Source organism: Carassius auratus, chromosome 18 (genome assembly GCF_003368295.1).
Source record: "Carassius auratus strain Wakin chromosome 18, ASM336829v1, whole genome shotgun sequence".
NCBI classification, from domain to species: Eukaryota; Metazoa; Chordata; class Actinopteri; order Cypriniformes; family Cyprinidae; genus Carassius; species Carassius auratus.
The window spans coordinates 5462787-5480482 of record NC_039260.1 but is presented as its reverse complement, the minus strand read 5'-3'; positions in this window follow the sequence as shown (position 1 = coordinate 5480482).

Sequence of the window (17696 nt, the reverse complement as noted above, 5' to 3'; positions counted from 1 at the left end):
GCAAGCAAGCTAGCGCAAGGTTGGGGGTTCGATTCCCCGGGAAAACATGATAGGTAAAAATTGACAGCCTGAATGCACTGTAAGCCGCTTTAGATAAAAGCTTCTGCTAAATTTAATTTAATTTAATTTATTATAAGGGGTTCTTATTAGATATTATTAGTTGTGATGGGAGAAAGAAAAAAATATTTTTGTAACAAAATATTTTATTTTCTACAAGTAATAGTTCATATACCAAAACTGGTATATTCACCAGTGGTGATTAACTTTATGCGTAATAAGTTTCGACACCGCCTAAACCACATATAGTAGCCGGCTGCATTATTAAAATCAAATAAATAAATAAATATTTTTCCAAATATTGTTCAAAAAAATTGTGTATTATAATGTATTGTATTATATTTTATTATTAGATAGATACTAAGGGTGAAAGAAATTCTGTGTGTGGCAAGATTTTGATTCTCTATGAGCACCATTTCATAAATATACCAAAATAGGCATATCAGTATTTACCCCTGAGTGTTCATTTTTATGCATACCCAGTCGTGACACCTGCTAACCCACAATTGAGCCATCACTCTGAGCCCAAGAGAGCTCTTTTAATTGGATGATTGGCAGGTGGATATGGCATGTGTGAAAGCTCATTAAGCTTCTTGCATGTGGCCAGTGTGATGAATGTAAGTTGTAAAATTTGTTACCATGGAACTATATTGATGTAAAGCGTTAGAGACAAGAACCCAAAGTGTTTCTATTTAAAGAATGACATCGAGGCTCTATAGTTTAGCCGGCAGAGTTGCTTCTTTGGGATCACTAATGCATTTGTTATGTACTTTTACAAGACTGTAAGCATTGTCACTATGACTTAAAATTCAACCTCAAGTCCTGATGCCTCAAAATGCTGCCTGTGTAGGCAGTCTAAGTCAGATAAAGAGAAGTTATAAGACTGGTTCAACCGGAAATGAAAATTAACTAACGTTTTAACTATTTTTTATTTGTATTTAATGAACAGTTCACTCATCCTCAGATCACTGAAGATATACATGTTTTTCCAAAAAAACATTTGTTTCTTCATCACTTCCAAACCAGTGGATCCTCTACACAGTAAGTGGGTGCCGTCAGAATAACAGTTCAAACAGCTGATAAAAAAATCACAACAATCCACAAGTAATCCACACAACTCCAGTCCATCAATTAGCAGCAACATCAGTTTAAACTGTTTTGGACTGTTAATTGTTCTTGATCTGAGCATATTTCTCACCTGTTTCAGATTTTTCACTTTCTATTTTCACCGGGGAAAACATAAACTGTATTTTTGCCAGGACCAACAGTTTGAGGTTAACTGGTTGTTAATTGATGGACTGGAGTCATTTGGATTGCTTATGGATTATTGGGATGTTTTTAACTCTCATTCTGTTGGCACCCATTCACTGCAGTGGATCCATTGGTGAACATGCGCTAAATTTCTCCAAACCTGTTCTGATGAAGAAGATTAGTTGTTTTTTTTTTAGCAATTTTTCATTTTTGAGTAAACTGTTCCTTTAAATAGACACTCTGAATTGCTTTTTGGAAAAGTATGGCAGTGCCAATAGAGCATTTTGTATTTTGACAAATATAGTCCATGCATGGTAACAAATAAGAACATATTACAGATTTTTCAAAGTTTCAGCAAAGTTGTTTTGCGACACTAGTAATTAAGGAGTGAAATAAAGTTCTCAGCAGAAGTGTTTTGTATCCTCTCTACTTTTTAAATGCTATTATGAATCTGTACTGTATCGATTGTCACAAAACTCAAATAACAGTTCAGCTTATTAGCAGTGTGGCTTGGTGTTAATAAGGTGAAATGTCTGGTGCTTTTGAAGAACAAAGTTTCACAATAGGGCCAAGCTGCTTTTGTTTGCAGTAATTGACTCTTCTGCACACACTTCTCTTCCCACTTTCATATTTGCTTTCTCTGTGCTTTTATCTTGTGAATGTTTGAGTCTTTGAAATGGTGTATCTGTTTCTATGACAAGCAGCAATGTACAGTGCAGTAAAGAACCATCTTGAAAGCATTTTTTTGGTTTGTTTTCAACATGACATATACTTCAGTTTGATCAGAAACTGGACTTTTCCACAAGAACATTGCGATGTGGAAAAGTAAGCTTGAAATGCAGGAGCAGTTGCGCACATCCACTCAAAAAAAGAGGATAATTGTCACTCAGAAAATCTTGGCAGAGTGGATGGCATCAATTTGCCCCATAACCTATGGCCAGCTGTGACTTTGAGAAATATCATTGTCGGTCCGTCTCAAGCATATATTTAATCTGGCAGCAGCACAGAGCGAGGAGCCCCATTGACACTGACTAATCTGAATCCCTGCAGGAGTAGCCAGCTGAGTGTGTGTGATGTAAAGGCCATCTAGTCTAGTTTTTTTCACCCATAGACGTTTGCTCTGCTCTGAAACTAGTGATCTGTCTACATCGGCAGCATTTTAAGGCATCATTATGTGCATCCTTGATGTAAATGCCTTTCAAAAGGTATATTTATCTTCTTAGGAGCCATTCACAAAGACAACATTGTTCCATTCCACTGCACTACTTTTCAATTATTTTTTCGATGTAAACACGCTAAATGGACATCTTTGATGATCTCAAGTCTTTTGCGTCATGTATATGACACAGCATTCCAAAAACACAATGCTCGAGTTAAATTTTTTTAAGCTTTTTAAAAAACACTTATTTTTTTCACCATTACACTGCCTGTGTTCTGTGTGAATGGGTTAATAATGTTTTGGGCCAATGCATTTATCCTTTTCTGAGAAGGATCCTACAATGTATTGCAACAAGCTGTAAAAATATATCAATAAAAATATATACGGTGGACAAAGAAAGAGATATATTCATTGTAAATATATTTTTTATTCAGTGCCAAAAATTATAGAATACAAAAAATACATAATTGATAGTAATTGATTATTAATTACATTAAAATATAAAAACATTTTAATAATTTATTATAAATTATTATGAAATTAGAAAGTAATGATGTGTGTATGTTTATGTATGTGTGTGTGTGTGTGTGTGTGTGTATATATATATATGCTCTGGAGGACAGGCTCATATATACACAAACATACATACAGTACATACATACATAATTGTAATCTATTATTCATTATATATAGTATAATATGTTGTATTGTATATACACATTATATACATTACTCTTTCAACACTGACAATAATAAGACATTTCTTGATGCATATTAAGAGTTCTTTTTTAACTGTATGGGTGCCGATTATTAAGTTACATTTTAAAATATATTAAAGTGTTTCTTTTTTTTACTATCAGTTTTAAAAATCTGTCTTTTTTCTGTTTCGCACAAGAAACACTGTTTCTGCTCATTCTTTCTTCTAGAGAGTTGCTCATGTGAGATCTTCTTTAAGATTTTATAGTCAGGAGTTTTGTCCTTTTTACACAAGAAGGGATATAATACAAATGATACCTGTCAGAAATTGACATTGCTGTTCTGAGTGACTTTGAACTGAGTGCAGCAAGAAAACAGATGACACAGAACACAGAATGACATCTTAATTTAGCTGCCAAAATATTTTTATTGCAAAATAATGTTCAGGCATCCTGCTGCAGGAACACATTTAGTGCTAATAGGGCTTTGGGAAACAGTTGCCTATGTAGGCAGTAGACAGCATGGTACTGTAGCTCACTAGGGTTTGGAACACAGCCATAGACAAAATGCAAGCTCATCATTTACAATGCTATATGGATTTGCGTCAATGCACATCCTGCTTTGTGTGTGTGTCATTTGATGGAAGGAGTCCAGGTGGCATGTTACTCTCAAGTTAATTAGACTGCTGTTGTGTCATGTTTAGCGGTTTGTGAGTGTGCAAGCCTGCGTGCATGTTGGGTGAGTGCGTGTGTGTGCCCAAACTGTAGTGTGTTACCTTGTGGCACTGACATTGTGATGTATCTGACGTATTAGCACTAGGCATCTGCCCCTGGTTAATGGTGTTAGAGAGAGAGAGAGAGGGCTGGGGACTGTGCAAAATAATCTCTGCAGCTGGTGTTACCCTGCAGAGCTGGTGCTGATCCAAACCTTATATTCATGCAGAGAGTGTGCCGGAATATCGGATTTAAAAAAATTTGGGTATATGACTCTTTTCCTCTCTTTACACTTTGACGGGGTGGGATTCATATTTAATGATCCATGAGAAATGGGCCACTGCAGAGCTAACCTGAGAAAAGAACAGCACTCTCTTCAATAATACAGTCTGCCTTTAGCCTTTTCTAGTCAGGCAGGAATCCTGTAATGCAGCCACAGTAGATCTCTGAGTCAAATCTGTTTGACGGCTCTGAGAGTACATAGGTGAAAAGAAAAGTCAGGGCTTGGCTTTACCCTAAATGACTTCTCGGATACAAGGAAATACGCCAAAACATCATTATATCCTCCTGTTTTTATTTATGATATTTCTGCTAACTAAAGCAATGCACAACTGTAACTGGATTTTATTCTTTATATGACAAGAAGGCATTAATAAGAACTACTGTAAAATGAATTTGTACATCAAAACATTCATGATAATAATGTTTCAATTTCCAGTTTCCAGTTTACTTTGTTGAACACATGGGACGCCACTTTATTCACAAACTGTTTTGTATTTTTAGTTCCTTTTTCATTTTTAGATTAAATTTGAATTCAGATTAACAAATTATTCACATAGCAGTTATTACTATATATTTTGTATTACTTTGAAAAGACAAATATGTGACCCTGGACCACAAAATCAGTCATACGTAACACGGATATATTTGTAGCAATAGCAAAAAATACATTGTGTTTGTTAAAATTATCAATTTTTATTTTATGCCAAAAATCATGAGGATATTAAGTAAAGATCATGTTCCATGAAGATATTTTGTAAATTTCCCACCGTAAATATATCAAAACTTAATTTTGGATTAGTAACATGCATTGCTAAGAACTTCATTTGAACAGCTTTAAAGGCGATTTTCTCAGTATTTAGATTTTTTTTTTTACCCTCAGAATCCAGATTTTCAAATTACATCTCGGCCCAATATTGTCCGATCCTAACAAACCATACATCAAACTTCAAAAGTTTGGGATGTGTATGTTTTTTTCCCCAAATAAATTATATTCTTGAAAAATTTCTATTTATCAAAGAATCCTAAAAGATATTAAACGGCACAACTGTTTTAAAAAAATGATAGTTTCTTGAACAACAAATCATTCAATGTTCATCAATCATTTAATAAAACCAATGAACTTTTTTCAATCAACAAAAAAGAAAAAAATCAGTTATGCATCATAGGAAGAATTTGCATTATAAAATATATTACAATAGAAAACAGTTATTTTAAATGATAAAATTTCACAAAAGTTTTTACTGTATTTTTATCACATTAATGCAGCCTTGGTGAGCGTAAGAAACTTTCCAAAATCTCATCGACCCCAAACCTTTCAAATGTAAGTGTATGTTATATGAGACTTAAGGGTTTTTGCATTGATCTTATCTGAAGTTGAAAAGGTTTAGATCAGATACAACCTTTAACATTTACATGAAAAAGACACCAAAACACTCTCATTGTACAAGCCTGTTTAAATCAGTGCAGCATAGTTTTGCCGGTGCGGTTATCATAGTGACCTACTTGTCACTAGGACTTGAAATCTTCCCTAGTGAATGTAATGCCTGGGAGACAGTTTTTCACAAAAAGTGTCACATTCTGGTGTGCGCCTACCGAGCCAGCAGATTTCTCCGCCGATCCTTAGAGTGCACGGATCAGTTGCTTTACAATCTGTTCTTTCTAAAACCCTTAATACAACTGCCTTTACTGAAGAAAAGCCCATCTAGTAATCAAGAGTACATGACCTCACTGCATACCTTCGGAAACCCATCCCTAGAATCACAAATTAACATTTTCTTGTGTTTTATTCACAGGGCATAATGAACTGTTCAGAAGAATTTTCTTTGATTTTGGGGAGAAGTATCTATATTTTGCCTTCAAAGAGTTCTCGTAAAACAAAACATTTGATTCTACTAGAAGCAGATCACACACAGCCACCTTCCAAGATCTGATCGAAGCGGTCGAGCTATGTTCACACTGAATTTGTGACGCCCCTTTCCTAATTATGATTCTCTTTATAATAAATTGCTTATCTGAATGTTTTCATTTTCAGCCCAGGATGTGTGGAAATTGATTGGGGTCTGTGTTGATCTAGAGCTAGCTGTTTGTCTTGGAACCTCTATCATCTTTGATCTTCATCTCATTAGGGAGAAAATGAGGCAAGGACAGATTAGTCCCGCGTGCTCAACTTGCTATTCCGAGACAAGGACTTCCATCCACTGAGTTCATTCGTTCATGCTGGGAAAAATAAAGGCTACTCCACAAAGAAGTCTAGAAAATGATGTGTGTGGTACTGTTTAGATATGTGGATATATGTAAGTGCACAATATGTTCTATTTTTAGGTCTTATTAAACCTAAAACAATCAGTGTAAGATCAAATCTCTTTAAGAAAACACAGCCGTGATGAAATTACAGCTCCAGGGGGCACAACACAACAGTATTAGCTGAGTAAACAAATAGCTCTAGTCTTCAACAGAACCACATAACGTGAAACAAAACTCTCTTTCAATTAAAAATTATCTCAGACACGGCAACTTCAACTGATAACAGCATCAATTCACATTCAGAAACAAAATGTTTGTATTTTAAATAAATCTGAGGGAGCTAATTATATCATATTATATTATATTATATTATATTTAAAGGGTTAATTGATCCAAAAATGAAAATTCTGTCATTAATTACTCACCCTCTTGTTGTTCCAAACCCATAAGATCTTCGTTCATCTTCGGGAACACATATTAAGATATTTTGATGAAATCCGAGAGATCTCTGACCCTCCGTAGACAGCAATGCAACTGCAGTGTTCCCAGGTCCGGAAATGTAGTCAGGACATCGGTAAAATAGTCCATGTGACATCAGTGGTTCAACCATAATTTTACGAAGAAGAGTTTTTTATGTTTAGCGTGTGCATACTATCTACTAAACGTTAACAATGATGATTACGTTGTATAAGTTAAGTGGATACTCCCCTTTGACCATGCAAGTAATTAAAAATAAACATAGCGATTATTGTGCCTAGTAGTAATCTATCCATGAATATGTCTCTGGGTAACAGAGATCACTAAAGCTGATTATTGTAGGCTTAATTGTCCCATGAACATGTATTGGAAAACTAATTGTCCAAGGTCTAGTCACGTCAGTGGGACTGACTGTGATCTAATTACGCAATCAATAATTCTCTAATGTAATTGCATTCATTTTATCACATTGATTTGTCTCTCATGAGGGTTTTGCTAACAAGTTTATGTGGCAGAAGAATCTGTTACAGTAGATTTCCATGCATTAAAAGTTGATTCAGTGTCTCTGAACACTTAGTTTTTTTTTTTTTTAGGTAATGCAGTTTTATTTTCATTAAATAATGTAGTGCATAGAGTTTTTTTTTTCTGAATATGAGAACATTTAAGAAAGATTTAATTTCTGTAATTAATGGTGTTGTATGTGAAAGTAAACACAATCTTAGCATTTGGTTACTATTTTACATCTGGTGAATTAGTGGCTTATCTGTTTACTCGCCACTGATGGCTAGGCTTTGGGGTGAATCATTATGCTTTTTTCTAAAAATCATTTTCAGTGTTTTCAAAACAGAATACGAAGCAAATCATTCGATTTCATGCCACCTTGTAAAATGGTTATGTTTTCTCTAGTAATGATGCTACTAATCACCACTGACATTTATGCTAATGAAAGGTAGCATCTTCTGCACGTACTTAAAGTATGGTTTAAATACATCAATAAATAATGTTAGGTTTCCAGTGCATTCATTTAGGTAATTTATCATGCGTTGCAAACTCATCAAGGTGACTCATTAGGTGACAACACATTACTTAAAGGGACAGTTCTCAGAAACACGAAACACAAAAGAAGATATTTTAAGGCAAATCGAAAACCACCGTTGGATGACTCAAATTTAAATTAATGTATACTCATTTTAAAAGCATTTTGAAAGTGCTTATGGCATATAACCCACCATGCTGCCTTTTACACCTTTTGACATTTACAGCAATTTAGCATGGGTCAAGTTTGTCCTGAGGCATGTAATGTGTTTTTTATAAGGTGGTTGTATATTTAGCACTCAGCCGTAACAGCCACACAATCACAAACCATTAGAGTCACAGTGCTTGACAGGAACGATGTTAAAGGTTCATATCCACAAAACATCCTTCCATAAATATGAAATTAGTTCCCCTTCTGTTTACATTTATAGCTGCTGTACCTGTACTGTCAGGTTTGTTTTTGACCATTCGATAGATTCATATTCACAAATGACTCAAACAGAGCCAATATTCTTCCACAGTGTGACAAGTAGGCAATAATTCAGAGAGCGCAGATGAGCCGCAAAGCCATATTCATCTTGATGGCACAGATGCAGGTAGTGTAGTCTCAGCCTCAGATGTCTAACCCACAGACTGTTGGCTAAACGTCTGATGCATATGGCACATAAAAAGTGGAAACACTTCAGGAGTGTCCAAGTCGTCATCGGATTGGTTGAATTCTACAGGATTTCTGCGAGACGTGTGTGTCGCGTTCTTTAACGATCCGCCTGGAAACAAAGATGACGTGGCACCAAAACCTCACGAAAGCAGAAAGCGTCGTGTTTACAGCTGTGACAATGAGCACCTACCAGGATCAATTAAACGCTGGATTTTCAAAAGTATGTGAAATATTTAAAGTTCGCAGAATCTTATTAATATTAAAGAGTAAAGAGTTTTACACACTGGTCTGTTATTGTGACGACCTTTCCACGCCTTGAAACGTGACGATGACCGAAACGAACTGTGATTGGTTGTTTGACATGTCGGTCATATGGCCTCATGGGCGGGCCTTGGCCAATGAAGGCTGCTATGAATCCAGACCTTCAGTCTGAAGATTTGGCTACGCGAGACTGCAGGTAGCCTTACTGGTTGTCAGACATTTCTGATGTTCTCGCCCACTGTTCTCTTGGCTGTTGGAGACAGCACAGTGAACAAGCTGAAGACTGAAGTAAACTGAAGTCTCGTGTTCTTCCAGCTCTCTGTCCCAAAGTGTAGCTGCACTGGAATGAGACATGATTAATTATCATCCCAGCCTCAGGCAGACAGACACCAACTGTCGATGACAGAGATAGATATTTCACAGATTCCACGTCCTTAAGACAAAACTTAAGATTTATTGCATATAAACATTAGATAATCAGTAAAAATAGTTGGGAGACATGGATTCTGTTATGGTTTTCTGGATGTGGTTTGTAAGAAATTTTGGTTCTGCTTAAGTTCTTTTTCTACTTAGCAATTTTAGATTTTTGTAAGAAACCCATGACCTAGTAATAGGTCCTTATATACAAGTAATACTCCAAATCAGTGTTATTGTATCTTGATTTCTTGATTATCCTGATTTTAGCTTTCAAATTCAAGTATAATTTATAACAACAACGTTTCAAATGTGTATCTTTAGATTGTAGTTTACAATTACAATTACTGTAATCGCTATATCATCTGCTCATCCTGATGTCATTACACACTTGTTCAGTTCTCCCTTGTGTGGAAAAAAGATCACTTCATGTTTCTCACTTGCAACCATTTTAATTGCAATAATTAGTTTTCCATATTGATTTCAATTCAGTTGCGGTGCAGGAGAAACTATAAGAGTATATCAGTATTTTGATCTGTCTACATGAGTCATTAACATATCTGAAATCTCATGAAAATAATTTGGTTTCAGTATTTTTTAAAACAGAATTAGTTCTCAGTTCCCTATGTGTGTTTGTGAGGATAAGGTCCGGAGCAGAGGATTGAATCAACGTTTATCTGTAGATTAGAGATTACAGCGGTGCCATGTGTCTGACAGGAGACCAATGCTTGTGTTGACAGCCCTGTTATTAACCAGAGTCCAAATGAAGGGCAGATAACTAAGTCTGGCGGAATCAGATCAAAAATGATTAAAGGGATTTGTGTTTTTCCTCAGGGAATTCAAGAAACTAGGTTGATCTGATTAAGGCATTTCAAATTGCCATCATGATCCGCAAACATGAAAATTAGGACTAGACATCAGGATTAGACATCTTCTAGTCCTGTGATAAGAATCAATGGATTTTACGAAATGATCAATAAGAAGCGACTTCCTTTTCTGCTCGTTTCTCCCACTTGGTTTGAGGCTAACAATCAAAGACTTGTCAAAATATCCATTACACAACAGCTGCAGTATAAATTTTTTTTTTTTTTTTTGAGTCTGTCCGTGTGGATGCCCCCCCAGGCACCCACCCACCCACTGTCCTCTGGACTTGAACTGGATTAACACCCCTGGGTGATTGTGTGAGGCTAAGATGCGCATGATTTCTCAGCCATTTGTGATTTATTGCTGCGCCTTTATCCATGGAGTGGCATTATGGAGCACTTCCTGATGGTTGAAGCCTTTGAACTTCAGCTCGAGGCGAGAGGAGTCCTATCTGGAGCGTGCTGATAAAACCCTCGATCGACTCTGCAAATCTGACAGTGTTGTCAAACACTCTCTGGGACTCACATCACCCAGCTAGCAAGGACACCTGGAACTAAAAGGCTAAGAATACCACCTGAAACGCCTAAAAATAAGTCCATCTGATGGCTAATATTTCTCGTCCTTGTGACATTTTAAGGGCTGCGGACTCTCACTTGGAGAGAAGTGGGTTGCATTTGGCACAGTGTGTATAAAATGAGAGGAAAGGGCAAAACAAAACATTGATGTAGAAAACATTTAAATGTTTTTAAGAAATGTTCTCTGATACAATTTGTTAACCCAGGGGTCACCTAAAAAATTGTTTAGTCTTTAAAACAATCTACAAAGTCTACAAAACTAGTAAAAACATTTTTATTATATATATATATATATATATATATATATATATATATATATATATATATATATATATATATATATATATATATATATATATATGTATGTATGTATGTATGTATGTATGTATGTATGTATGTATGTATATATATATATATATATATATATATATATATATATATATATATATATATAATAAAACATTTTTACTTCAACTTTTTGCCAAAGCGAAATTTACTATTTCATAATAACTTAATTTAATTTATGAAATGTAATTATTTAATTGTATTAAAAATCAATAAATAGTAGGAAGTAATAAATCTTTTTTTTATAACTTATTCTAATAGATTGTTGTTGTTGTTTTTTCGCATTTATTAAATATATAAATTCAATATCAAAATTAATCTGTTTTAAAATTACAGAAAATTCTCTTATCTACATTTATTATGTTAACAATATTTGTTAACTGTGTGAGAGATCAAATGAATCAGGGCTAAATACCTAAGTAGACTGACAGCACTAATTAAGATTATTTGCACATAAATTGGTTCATTACTATGCATCATGGTCTGTTGCACTTACGTAATAAGTGAGTTCTAATGTCGCAGTATCCTTATTTTTTGTTTGCCAAATATAATCCAAAGAATCCAAACAAAGTACGATTGAAGGGAGGCAGGATTCCTGTCTGTGATATAATAAATTGCTAGCTGTGTTTGTTTTTGTCTGGCGAGGGTTTGAATCCTTTACATCAGGCTGTAGATGTCAGTGTCATTACTCGCTGCTGCAGCTCTCATGTGGCAGGCCATGTATTGTGGAATCACATTTGATCACTTATGTTATCTTGATGCTATGAGGATGCTTGTGCAAATGGGACTCCCTGCAACTATACCATTCGAAACGGACGGCCTAAATCAGCTCTAAAAATTGCATTTGACTGCTCATATTCACGGTAAACCAAGGGAGAATTACTTGTTTATTTCAAAAGAATGTTCAATTTGATTTCGATTTTACAGGGTTGTGTTTACATACATTGACCCCCCAAAAATATGAACTGCAATTGCACTATCAAGTGGCATCTATTTTGAAGTGACATGCATAATGTTTTACAGTTAAATTAAATGCCTTTATATTCGAGTTATGGTGAGCGAATGCAAGCCTTATACATCCTTCACCTTGATGCAAATTGGTTTAAAGTCATTGCATAAGAAAAAGCAATGTTTTTTTTTTTTTTGAAGAGGTCTAAATGTGATCAGTGTCTGTGTGTCCCCAAGCAATAACAAAACAGAAACCCATCAAACATCCATTGTGCTACAAGGCAGGGTGTACCACTTTATTCCTGCAAGCAACATGAGTGTGAGTATTGTCGTGTGGTAGAACCAAATGTGTTTATCTGGTTCTAATGATGCATCTCAGTGATGGGAAAGAAAAGCCACAGAGCTGTTTCACTGTCAGTCTATTCTTGCCTCTGGTGATGGTGGTTTGAACATGACAGTTCCCACAACTTTAAAGTGGCTGTTAGTTGCCCTCGGATTCTTTGATTATGAAATTCAAGGATTTCCCTCTTGTGATACCTCTGTAATGTGTGGGATAGTGTCACGCACTCACATATCGCCTCTAACCTTTTCTTCACATCCTCACTGACTCATCCCAAATTGTCGGGAGGTTTGGACACACATCTCCACCCAATTGTTTTTTTTTTTTTTTGCTAATTAAAAGCTTTCCAGCCCTGTGGTGAAAGATTTATGTGCCTTCACGTAATGTCTGTATCTCATGAATGTGTGCAAAACTTGCTCTTTTGTAGCTCAAGAGATTTGACGGCGTTCCCATTCATGTTTCACGTTGTCTTAGATGTCACAGATGTCTCAAATTTCCTTTGTAAAGCTAAACATTTGACACATTTGTGAGACAATGGTTGATTTATGGAAATAGTATAGATTTATGAAATGTATGTAGATAATATGGCTCATGGAATTTGAAGGATTTTATAAGAAATTAGGACAAATGGGTGAATCTGCAAATTGTGGCAAGAGTTTGATTCATTTCATTGAGTGAATTGAGTTTTATGAACCAGTTCACCAAAATATTCACTGAAACAAATTTGGTCTAAAATACATTTTCACTACAAAACCATTTTTTTATATATATATTTCACTGCAAATGTCACAAATAATTAAAAAGAATCAACAAGTAACTAATTGCATCAAAATTTTAGTAAAAAGTTTTAAATAGTGTTTTCTTTTAAAAGGTACTTCTATAATCTTTCTATTTACAACTTCAAAAAAATATTTTTTTTACAGTGCTCATTTAGATTGACTAACTTATTTAATGGCCGTTTACTGAAATTACAAATATAGTGGTTACAAATCATTTTGAATTTGTCTACAGATCTGCTGTTTGCTTTACAAAAAATGTCCTTGTGTCATATAATGTGTCATCATTCATCCATGGCTGTGAATGAGAAAGACTCATTTGCCAAACTAAGTGATCAGCATGCTTTCTTTTGTTTCGTTCTGACAGTAAGATGCTGATTAGTTTATACTAGTTACAAATCAAATGTGCTTTCATTTCTTTCACAAAGGTGAAGCATCATTCAGACTCAAATCTCCAACTAGTTCAGTGAGTGGATGCAGTCGTTCAGGTCCGTCCCATCCCTGTGATATCCATTCACAACATGCTGTTTTATAACAAAGTTCGGGAGGAACAGTCGCAGTTCATTAACCTGATTAACACAAGTGGAGACCAATCAGTAATCAACTCATGACAAGATATAAATAACAGCAGAACCCATCTCTGTTCATTGACAGTTTTCAGCATCCCTCCTCCACCCCATTTCTCCTCACTTATAGATCCATCTACTCTTACCACAACCGGGGGGAGTACTCTGGGTTCGGGCCACATCCCGAGCTCGGAGCCCTCCACCCGGACAGCACGCCAAATACGCATAAACTTACGGTATTAATATACGTAGATGTGAACTCGTGAACTGCACTATGCAAAAAAAAAAAAAAAAAAAAAGATTTTAAAGTTCCAGCACAGGATATGATACTGTGTAAATGAAATTGAAGAATAAATCTATTTCAGTCTGTTTCTCACTCAAAGCTATTGTAGGATTTCAGACAATCTTGAATATAGTCCACGAGTCTTATGGACCACTTTTATGCTGCCTATTGTCAGGTCAGTATGAACTCTCAGTGTGTTCTCTATAAAATATATTAAGAAGAATGTCTTTTGTTGTATAAAAAATGGGTGAATGATGAGTTTAAGCAAAAGTCTTCCTTTGCTGTACAGGATATATTTTTATTAAGACAAGAAACCACAGATGAATAGGGTAAACTGTATCTAATCACCATATACTTCCCCATCTAATTAATCATACATAAAAATAACTGTTTTAGCATTACAAGGGTTCTGAAATTTTGTGTTGAAATAAGTAAATAAGGTGTTATCTAATTAAATTCACATTCGCATGCATTTCCAGAACTGAAATCTGAACATTGGATAGAGACCGGTTAAAAATTCCTGTTTGTACATTTTACAGAGGGGTTTTTGAATCTCTTTTTATCACTCCATAAATCAGAGAATACTGTCAGTGTCAACAGTCAGAAAAAAAATCACCATGCTGTTTTTAGAAATAAAATATTATAAACCCCAGGAAAATGATTCATGAACAAACTCCTCTGTACAGCCTCCAGAATAAAACTGGTAAATTTGGACTGCTAGAAATAGAGATTTCTGATCATTTTGAGAAAACAACTTTAAAGATATGTACTGTAATGCAAATAGATAAAGTGTACTAAAACTCTTACTTAAATTTGTATTTGTATTTTTATTTTCTATACCCTAGTCTGAAAGAAGACAGGCTAAAATGAATGAAGATCACGTCATGTTTCTCATTTGCAACCATTTTAATTGCAATAATTTATTTTCCATATTGATGTAAATTCAGTTGCGGTGCAGGAATGACATGAGTATATCAGTATTGTGATCTGTCTCATTAACATATCTGAAATCTCATGAAAATAATTTGATTCCAGTATTTTTAAAAACAGAACTAGTTCATCAAGTGGCATCTATTTAGAAGTGAGATGCAAAATGTTATACAAAAATCCATGAATGTTAATTAAATGCCTTTATATTCGAGTTATGGTGAGCGAATGCAAGCCACACATCCTGGACCTTGATGCAAATTGGTTTAAAGTCATTGCAAAAATTGCTTAGAAAAGCAATGTTTTTTTCTGAAGAAGTCTAAATGTGTTCAGTGTCTGTGTGTCCCCAAGTAATAACGAAACAGAAACCATCAAACATCCGTTGTGCCATAAGGCAGATTGAATGAAAAAACAATGGTTTTGCCATAGACATCGAATAGATCTATGATTTAAGCGGCCTTAAGGCTTTCACAGATCCACAGAGTTGTATGGGCTGAAAATATTCAATATTTTACACATTTCTTCTCACCATGTTTGATGTGCAAATGAGGTGTCACTACACGATGCTGTTTTTTATTGTACAGATGAAAAATAGCTTTGCCGTTCTCAGAACTTCAATAGTACTGTGCCATTTGCCGAATTACTTACTGTGTTGAGAGCAGTGGACCCTGTGAAACTCTCCTCCCAGCAAAATGGAGCCACTGACTGTATTTGACAGGGCCTGTAATGAGTTCTCTGGGAGACGGGGCTACATATCATTAACACCTCATCATGCAGATGGGCATAGAAGCTCCATTCCTGCTCTCTTGCTGTCTGGAGGACATCTGCTGGAAGCTGCTTGAGGGCCAGACAGGTGGCATTCCAGGCCCCCGTGACATTTTGTTCGCTGACATGTCATTTTGATGATGACACATCATTTCACTCGATCCCTCAGCTCCTCGCTTGAAAAATACAGTCATCGGAAAACACTCCCTTTGCTTAGCCTTTTTCAGGCTGAGCAAAATAAAGTCATTACCATGAGGACAGAGAGAGGGTTGTCTGGTGGTTCAGTGTGGTCTGCTGAGCTGCTGCCTGTAGCGCTCTGATTCTGTAGTTTATTAGAGGGGATATTCAGAGCGTTGGCTACTGCTCTAAAGCAACTCTTCCTCTCTCGTGTCTTTTAGTTTTCAGAAAAAAAATTCAGCTTTTTAACACTGGGACTGTGGTACTGCAAGTACTGTAGGATCTTGTATGATAAATTGCTTGTGAGTTGCTCTGGATAAAAGTGTCTACTGAATGACTTAATGTAGAGTACATTTAGTAGATGCTTTCATTCAGAAGTCACATTACCAAAATTGACTTTATTTTCTTAATACACATTTGTGGTCATGTGCACAGTTCATCAGTGAAAAAAAGTTTGTCTTTGTAATCATTCAGAAAAATGTATCTAATAACTAGGCCTCTGATATCTATAAAGATTTTTGATAACACTTTAAAATAAAGTTGAGTTATTTACCAATATTTAATATATTAAATGGCATGAACCAACAATGACGTAAATTTTTTATACATACATTTTAGACACTTTAAGCTCTATAAGTGAGCATTAGTTCATGTATTATGAACAAACACACAATAATCAATAGTATTCTAATTAATTACATTTTCTTGAAAGAAACTTTTCAAGAAAAATACTTTTGTTCAGCACTTATATATTAAACTGATCCAAAATGACCATAAGGACATTTATATTGTTACAAACATTATATATTTTTGGACTGAGGAAACAAAAGTTATTCCAATTTTCACAAAAAAATAACTGTTTTCAATGTTGATCAAATATAATAAATGTTTCCTGAGCACCAAATCAGTATATTATTAATAAATAAAATTGTTGTTTAAAGCTAGGTTGTGATATACAATAGATTAACTAGAGTATAGACTATAAATTGAACCTTATTGTATCAAGTCCCACCCTAAATTTTTGTAAAAATTTTTAGCAAACCCTTACAAATGATTAAAGCAATTAAAACCAACAAAGAGCAATATGTGTAATAAGTGCTATGAAGACTTTACTGAATATCCATTTGACAAGTCAGATATAGAACTAAAATATGTTCCAGACAGCACTGTATTGAAGTTTAAAGGATGATTCTTAGTCTACTAAAACTATTACAATTCGGAGTTTCAGGTGTATGCAGAACAGAACGTTTTTCTTTGGTTTGTTTTGCTAGTTTGGACGGGCTGACTGGTACACTCTTGTGTATGCAAATTCAAGCTTTATATTTCTTTTAATGACTCTTGTAAGATTAGATTGTTTTGCTCTTTGTTTTTAAAAGAGGCAAATGAGAACTCTAGACACGTTTGACCAAATCAGATGCAGCAATCACTTGGCAAAAGCTTGAAATCCTTAATGAAATGTCACCATACACAGAGAGACACTAACTGGCTCCAAAACTAGAAATATCGAAATATCTCTCAATGTGTGTGTGTGTAATGTAATGAAAGAACTTATGTCTTTCTATGACAATAATGATCTTGGTCTTATTAAGGAGAGAGTGCCTTTTAATACTCATTTCTGTAGGGATGAGGAAATTAAATTTCCACTCTGCCCCTCAGTCATTTCCACATCTTTTCAATTTTTTATTATTCTAATTAAAAGCTGAACTCCAATCTCAGTTTAAACAAGTTAAATATAGAAACTGGGAATGTGTGGCTATTATGAGATGCATTGCACAGAATAATGTCTGAATGCATCTCTTAAAAACTACAGAGCTTGAGAAAACTCTTTATTTTATCTGAATAGCGTCTCAGTGTGTCAGTGGATTTTATTTTGTCAAGATGTG